The 9,217-nt window shown below is 34.6% G+C and overlaps 1 non-coding gene across 1 annotated transcript; it reads right to left on the minus strand.

Annotated features, from left to right (window-relative positions):
- Window positions 1–7,770: 7,770 nt before the first annotated feature.
- On the minus strand, window positions 7,771–7,874 carry LOC111762164 (U6 spliceosomal RNA). The gene has a single exon (XR_002795349.1). It is a non-coding gene; the product is annotated as a U6 spliceosomal RNA (small nuclear RNA).
- Window positions 7,875–9,217: the final 1,343 nt, after the last annotated feature.

A 9,217-nucleotide genomic window follows, 5' to 3' on the forward strand; every position in this document is an offset into this window, starting at 1 on the left:
GACTGAAAATCACAGTGATGGTACGAACCTGTTTCTTTCACCCAGATCAGCCTGCAGTCCTTGCCTACGCTTCAACCCTACCTCTGATAGGGAGGAAGCTGGTGGGCCCTGTGCCAGCCTATCCAGGTAACTGCAGATACATTTGACTGGCACAGACTGAATAATCAGAAGCCTACTGGGGCAACTATGATCATCTTGGACCCACATTGCATAGATTGCTGCCCACACTTGCAGCTGCATCCCCACCCCAGGCAGGGGAGAAAGGGACATGAAGATTTATCAGTCTCTCTGAGCAACTACAGCCTAGGCCTGTACAACTTGGATTTATTCCACACAGTTTAGACTCTGTCCCTACCCCTGGAAAAGGAGAAAGTTGGGAGAAGCTTCATCTGTCCCTGGGGCATTGAGGGCAGCTTGAGCCTCCACAGCTTATAGCACCAACTACATCCTTGGCTCCTACACACCACCAGCAAGGGAGAAAGGGCAGAAAGCCCTAAATTAAGAGAAAAACTGCACCAAGAATAAATGCTCGAGTAAGCCAGATGCCAAGTCACCAACAAAAAATTACAATCTACACCAAAAAAGAGGAAGCTATGTCCCAGTTAAAGGAACAAGATAAGCCTCCAGAGGACATAAAGTAGTCGAGACAACTAATCATAGATGTTCACACAAATCTTCTTAATAAAATAAATCAATCCCCTAAAGAGATTAAGGATATTGAGAAGACATTGGATGAGCACAAAGAAGAATTTGAAAGTATACATATAAAAATAGCAGATCTTATGGGAATGAAAGGTGCAATAAATGAAATAAAAAAATTGGACTCATATAATAGCAGATTTGAGGAGATAGAAGAAAGGATTGGTGAGCTTGAAGAAATGTATATTCTGAAAGTGAACATACATTTTTGTATGTTCTGAAAGTGAATATACAAAAGAACAGATGAAGAAAAGAATGGAAAAACTTGAACAAGTTCTTAGGGAACTAAAAATGACAGCAAAAGACATGTAAATATATGTGTTATGGGTGTCCCAGAAGGAGAACAGAAGGGAAAAGAGGCAGAAGGAATATTTGAAGGAATAATGGTAGAAAATTTCCCAGCCCTATTGAAGGATATAGATATCCATGTCCAAGAAGCACAATGTACTCCCATCCAAAAAAATCCAAATAGACAAACTCCAAGACATATACTAATCAGAATGTCAAATGCCAAGGACAAAGAGAGAATTCTGAGAACAGCAAGAGAAAAATCAATGCATAACATATAAGGAATACCCAGCAAGATTAAGTGCTGATTTCTCACCAGAAACCATGAAGGCAAGAAGACAGTGGTCTGATATTTTCAAGATACTACTAGAGAAAAATGTCTAGCCAAGAATCTTATATCTGGCAAGATTGTCTTTCAGTAATGAGAATGAGTTTATAATATTCACAGATAAACAGTAACTGAGAGAATTTCTAACCAAGAGACCAGATTTTCAGGAAATAAAAGGGTGCACTAGAGCCTGAAAAGAAAAGACAGAAGAGAGAGTCCTGGAAGAGAGTCTAGAAATTAAGATTATATCGGTAAAAGTAACAAAGTGTCAAAGGAGTGGTGAAAATAAAATATGACAGATAAAACTCAAATAGTACAGGAAAAATAAATTTATCCAATGATGTAAAGCACTTGTATTCAGAAAACTGCAACTCATTGTTAAAAGAAATCAAAAAGGGCCTAAATAACTGAAAGAACATTCCTTGTTTATGGCTTGGAATTCTAAATATCATTGAGTAGATGTCAAGTCTACTCAAATTGATATACAAATTCAAAGCAATCCCAATATGTATTCCATAAATATTTTTTTTAAATTGAAAACATGATTATCAAATTTATTTGGTAAAGTAAGTGGTCCTGAAGAGCAGAAACATTTAAAAAGGAAAAGCGAACTCTCATCTACAGACTTTAAATTATATTACCAAGCTATAGTGGTAGAAGCAGCATGGTAATGGTGTAAAGGCAGACACATAGACCAATGGAACCAAATTGATGTAAGGTCAAGAGATTTTTAACTAGCCTGTGAAACCCATGCAGCTCAGGCAGAACAGTCCATTCAACAAATGGTGTTGAAAGAACTGGATATCCATACCCAAAGGAAGGAATGAGGACCCCTATCTCACACCTTATCCAAAAATTAACTCAAAATGGATCAAAAACCTAAAAATAAAAGCAAGAACCATAAAGCTTCTAGAAGATATTGTAGGAAAATATCTTCAAGACCTTGTGGTAGATGATGGATCCTCAAGGGGGATAAGAAGAGAACTGAATGGACTACTGATGTTTAATGTATGTACAAGTTTAAATTAGCTTTACTGTAAAAGTATGGAAATGTATAGAGTGGATGGTAACAGTGAGTAACAACTAGTTTATAAATGAGTATGTGGCTGAAAATGGTAGTCTAGGTATGTAAATGACAATTGACAGAATGCTAGAGAATAGTCTAGGAACTGAATAGCATGGTTAAGCAAGAGGTGGATGAGAATTGTGGTTGATGGTACAGATGCAAGAGTGTCCTTTGTGAGCTAGAGCAAATGTACATTACTATTGTAGAATGATGGGTTGTGAAGAAGCCTGGGAAAAATATAACTGGAGTGACCTATGGATTGTGGTTAGCCATAGTAATATAATATTCTTGCATGTATTCCAAAGATGTACTGTGTTGATAATGGGGCAGTATGGAAAATGTGTGCCGAATATACACTTTTGATGGTAACAATCAGAAGATAATATCTTATCTCTAACTTCCACCACAGTGTGGTTTGTTGATAGAGGGATGTTGTTTGGGAATTCTGCACATGTGCATGATTGTTTTGTAAGTTTACAACCTCTGTCATAAAAATATATTTAAAAAATAATTATAGGGTGGGTTGGGGGAAAATTCACCAAATATAAGATAAGGACTATAATTAGTAGTAAGATTTTGACAATATTCTTTCATAATTTGTAACAAATGTCTCACAACAATGCAAGGTGTTGGTGGAGGGTTGATATATGGGATCCCTGTATGCTGTTATGCATGTTTGCTTTGTAAGTTTACTACTTTTACTACACACTTCTCATTTATGTATGTTCATATATAAATGATATAAAGATAATAATAATAGGGTGGGTTGGGGAATAATACTTTGGTCAGTAGTAATGCTTTGACAATGCTCTTTAATCATTAGTTAAAAGTGTTTAACAACAATGCAAGGTATGCATGGTAGGGTGAGGTATGAGAGTCCTGTGTGGTTTTATATGTTTGTTTTGTAAGTTTGTTTATGTTTGTGTATGTTTATGTACGAGTGATATACTTCAATAAATTTTTTAAAAATTAAAGGGCAAGATATATCAAGCAAGCAAAAAAGTGGGCTATATCATTAATATTAGGTAAATTAGAAATATCATCCCAAAATAAACCCATGGAGAGCAGAAGAAAAATAATAAAGATGAAATCAGAAATTAACAAATGAGAACATAGAAACAGAAATAATAAAAGTAATCAATCTTAGGACAGTTTTTGGAAAGAAAAAAATCTCCACTCTCATTAGTACTGATTGAACAAGCAAGTAAATAAAATTTTGATTAGGACTAGCATTAATATACATGGACTATGAATAAGAATTGAAATACATTGGAATGGATAAGATAGTTCATTAAATGTTTGTTACAAAATGACATATACAAAATGATATATGTGGAATATGGGAGATATCACCTAGAGGAGCGCTTCTGACTTTATTGTACTTTCAGGTCAGCTGAGGACCTTGGTTAAATGCAAATTCTGATTCTGACATTTGGGTGCCCTGAGACTCTGCACTTCTACAATGTGCCTCAATGTTGCTGCAGCTGCTGGTCCACTGACAGCACTATGAGTGGAAAAGCCGGGACAGTGGTTCTCTAAGTGAGGTTCCCAGAATGGCAATACCAGCATTAACCTGGGCAATTGTTAGAAATGCTATTCTCAGGCCGCACTCCAGACATGCTGGATTAGAAACTCTTTGCTTTAATAAGCCCTCCAGGTGATTCTGCTGCCCTTTGAAGACTGAGAACCACTGATCTGGAGCAACTTACACTGAAAGGAACAAAATATAGGAAGTTATTCTGTGGCTGAGTCCATGTGTATTCTCTATCTGAAGGGTAGGGAATACATTTGGATATCTTAGTTCGATCAAAAGGTATGAATCCTAGGGGTGGAGTGGAGATTGAGGATCTGTAGGAATACCAGCAAGTTTGGTAAAGAACACTGAATGAAGAGGTATTACTTCCATTCTCAGGGAATTTATAAGCCTCTTCAGAGAAACCTCACATAGTACAGGGTGGCAGATGGAATGCATGAATCAGTGGGACTGATTTAGTACAACACTCCTTCTAGACTGTTTATGTTCCATAAGGGATCCTGAAGTTATCAGTACCCCAACATTGCTCAATAAGGGAACCAAGAGAGCTAATGGAATTTGGGACTAAGTGTTGCTTCCCAGATGGACAAATATAACCTGAAGAATTAGGAGAATAGAGATTGTTTTAAACCAGAAAAGAACACTATCTTTAATTTGAAACTCACTTTTATCTGCCTTCAGTAGGATTTGAGGAGTCCAGAAGAATAAAGATAGTTATATATATACGTATATATATATATATACACACACATTCATATATAATTTACTAGAAAAGTTGTAATCTGACAAACCAATAATGAATAATGTACAGAGTTCCCATGTAACATCCTTCCACCAATACCTTATGTTGTAGAATATTTGTTACAGATTATGAGAGACCATCATAAGACTATTATCACTAACTATGGTCATAGTATACATTTGGTATATTTTTTGCATACACCCCCTATTATTAGCATAGAACCTTCTTTGACATTGTTGCAAGAATATTATAATATTGCTGTTAACTACAGTCCATAAATTACATTGATTGTATTTTTTCCATCCATCTCCATACTCTTACCACCGTGCAATAATGATGTACATTTGTTCTAGTTCATTGAAGAGCATTCTTTTATTTGTACTACTAACCACAATCCTCATCCTCCTCTAGGTTCACTAAATTTTTAGTCCCTAGATTATTCTCTAGATTCTTTCAATTGACAATTACATTCCTAGACTACCCTTTCAGCCACAATCCCACTTATAAACAAGCTATGTTAATTATACTCACTATAATGTGATACTATCAACTCTATTTCCACACTTTTACAGTCAAGGTAATTGGAAATTCTCCATACGTTAACCATCAGTACCTCTTCTCAGCTATCATCACATCTCCTAGTAACTTATACTCTATGTTTTAACTCTATGTGTTTACTCTTCATATTTAGTTCATATTAAGTGAGACTATATAATATTTGTCCTTTTATGTCTGGCTTATTTCACTCAGCATATTGTCTTCAAGTGCATACATGTTATCGTGTGTCCTAATTTCATTTCTTTTTACAGCAGCATAGGATTCCATTGTATGTATATACCACATTTTGTTTGTCCATTCATCTGTTAATGGACATTTGGGTTGTTTCAATGTCTTGGCAATTGTGAATAATGACACTATAAACTTCAGTGTGCATATGTCTGTTTGCATCACTATTTTTAGTTCTTTTGGGTATATTCCTAGTATGGGATTCCAGGATCACATGGCAGTTTTTTATTTAGTTTCCTGAGGAACTGCCAAATTGTCTTCACAGAGGCTGCACCATTTTACATTCCCATGAACAGGAAAGGAAGGAGTGTTCCTATTTCTCCACACCCTTTCCAGTACTTACTGTTTTCTGTTTTTTTCCTTCTTCTTAATAATGGCCATTCTATGAGGTGTGAGATGATATCTCATTGTAGTTTTGATTTTCATTTCCCTAATAGCTAGAGATAATGAATATTTTTTTCATGTGCTTTTTCACCATTTGTATTTCCTCTTTGGAGAAATGTCTATTTAAATCTTTTGCACATTTTTAATTAGATTGCTTGCTCTTTTATTGCTGAGCTGTATGATCTCTTTATATAACAAGGAAATCAAATGCTTATCAGATATGTGGTTTCCAAATATTTTCTCCCATTGAGTGGGTTGTCTTTTTGTCTTTTGGACAAAGTCCTTTGAATCACAAAAGGGTTTAAGTTTGAGGAGATCCCATTAATCCATGTTTTCTTTCATTGCTTATGCTTTTGCTCTTGCAGATGTTTCCTTACATTTTCTTCTAGGAGTTTTATGGTTATCACTTTTATATTTAGGTTTTTGATCCATTTTGAGTTAATTTTTAAATAAGGTATAGGATAGTGGTCTTCTTTCTTTTCTTTTGGTGCAGCTCTCCCAGCACCATTTGTTGAATAGACAGTTCTGCCTCAGCCAGGTGAATTTGATAGCCTCGTCAAAAATCACTTGATCATAATTGTGAGGGTGTGTTTCTAAACCATCAATTAGTTCTATTGGTCTATGTCTATCCTTATGCCAAGTATCATGCTATTTTTACTATTGTTGCTAGGTAATATGATTTAAAGTCTGGAAGTGACAGTCCTTCAACTTTGTTCTTCCTTTTCAAGATATTTCTGATTACTCAGGGCCCCCTACCCTTCCAAATTTATTTAATTATTGTGTTTTTCACTTCTTTAAACAAGGCTGTTGGAATTTTTATAGGGATTTCATTGAATCTGTATGCCAATTTGTGTAGAATTGATATCTTAATGATATTTAGTCTTCTAATCCATGAGCACGAAATGTTCTTTCTGTTTATTTTGGTTTTCTTTTATTTCTTTTAGCAATGCATTATAGTTTTCTGAATGCAAGTGCCTTACACCCTTGGTTAAGGGTATTCCTAAATATTTGATTCTTTTAATCAGTATTGTAAATGAAAGTTTTTTCCTAACCTCCTCTTCAGATTCCTCATTCCTCATGTATAGAAACACTACTGACTTTGAATATTATTCCTGTATCCTGCTACTCTGCTGAGCTTGTTTATCAGCTCTAGGAGCTGTGTTGTAAATTTTTGGGGACTTGCTAGATATAGGATCTCATCAGCAGTGAATAGCAAAAGTTTTACTTCCTCCTTTCCAATTTGTATGCCTTTTATTTGCTTTTCTTGCCTGATCGCTCTAGCTAGAACCTTTATCACTATACTGAACAACAGTTCCCAATCTAGATGGAAAAGCATTTTCGCCACTGAGTACAATGTTAGCTGTGAGTTTTTTGTATGTGCCTTTATCATATTGAGAAAGTTTCCTTCAATTCCTGTCTTTTCGAATACCTTTATTAGGAAGGGATGCTGTATTTTGTCAAATGTCTTTTCTGCATAAAAGTGTTTTATTTTCTTCTTTGATTTATTAATGTGGTGTATTATGCTGATTGATTTTCTTGTGTTGAACCACCCTGCATTCCTGGGACAAAATCCATTTGATCATGGTGAATAATTCTTTCAATGTGCTGTTAGATTTGATTAGTGAGTATTTCACTGAGGATTTTTCCACTATATTCATTAGGGAAATGGGTCTGTAATTTTCTGTTTTTATAATATCTTTATCTGGCTTTGGTATTAGGGTGATATTGGCTTCACAGAATGAAGTAGCTTTCCTTCTAGTTCAATTTTTGGGAAGAGTTTGAGTAAAATTGGTTAAATCTTTGAATGCTTGGTAGAATTCACCTGTGAAGCCATCTGGTCAAGGGCTTTTCATTTTAGGGAGTTGTTTGATGACTCTTTCAATCTCTTTGCTTGTGATTGGTTTGTTGAGGTCTTTTATTTCTTCTAGGGTCAGTTTAAGTTGAAAAATATGGGATGCTTCACAAATTTGCTTGTCATCTTTGTGCAGGGACCATGATAACCTCTGTATCTTAACAGTTTTGATATATGTGATGTCAAAGTAAGCACTACATTTATTTTTATGTATCTGAATTTTGTGTGCTAATTGCATCTCCAGTGTTTTATGAAAAACATAGGTTAAATAACCATGCATCAATTCATGAAATGATCAAAAATGACTAGTGTTATTTTGCATGACTTTACCAATAAAATTGACATCTTCATTTTGTATTTTTTGAATGTCAATAAATTTATTTGAAGATTTATTGGAGAGAATAAATGGGTGAGAATAAAATTTTTTTCTGAGGAGTGGGATTCTAGGTGAATTTTATCTTTTCCTTTACATTGTATGTATCCTGGAGCCAGGCTGGATTTGAACACCATATATGCCACTTTGTACATTAGTTTTCACGTCTTAAAATATGGTGACAATTATAGTTTTAACCACGAAGTCTGAGATGACAGACTTAATACAGTGCCTGGAACATAGTAATTGCTGGTTGTTAGCTAGCTATTATATTTTTTGCTGCTTTTTAAAATACCTTTCCATATTAATTACTTTTAATTTTCAGAAAAAAAGTTTAAAAGTGAAATAAATGGAGATTATTAGGAGAAATCTCGACTAAGTTGTGGGTTGTAGGTAATTACTTCCTTGGGTATTTTAGTTAAAGATAGTAATGAGTTTCCATATTTTAATTTCTTTTTCTTGAAAGGGAATGGAAAACTGTTGCATTTTCTATTCCCTTATCCTGAAAAACTGTGTCTGACAATTTTGTGCATACACCATTTTGAGATATTAATGGCACATTCAATTTCTTTTTTTAATGGTTATTTGAAGAAAATTTTTTCTAAGGACTGTAAAGTCAACAACTTAGTATTCATGACACACCTGACAGAAAACAATCTGAGCATTTCAGTGACTTCAAAGTGATTTGGTGATTTCCTTTATCACTATCTTTCAACCATAATTAAAAATTAAAGAGTATATAATTAAAAGGATGTGGATTTGCCTGTAGTTCTAATAATTGTGTGGAGGAGAAAAAGCATGATTGGCAAGTTGAAGTATTAATAGTATAGAGTTTGCATTTGCCATTCAGAACAGATAATCTTATGGACCTTCTCCTTCTGTTGTCAGGGACAGGAAATAGATTTTTGATACTATCTTATATTGAGTGAGCTGCAACAGAACTGATGGAAGAAGATTTTGAGGATACTGTTTAAGCAATCTTCAAGTGCTTTTCCTATACAATCTAATCATACAAGGACAAGAAAAAACAATTATGAAAGGTAGGTTTTCATTGATTTCCTTAAAGTAAAGTCTTGCCTACTAAAAACCAAACATCTATTATCTGAGGGTAGTTGGAAGGGCATTTTGAAGGTGTGGCAAAGGAAAGATATTATGTGAAGATTGG

This window comes from Dasypus novemcinctus, chromosome 5 (genome assembly GCF_030445035.2).
Source record: "Dasypus novemcinctus isolate mDasNov1 chromosome 5, mDasNov1.1.hap2, whole genome shotgun sequence".
Lineage (NCBI taxonomy): Eukaryota > Metazoa > Chordata > Mammalia > Cingulata > Dasypodidae > Dasypus > Dasypus novemcinctus.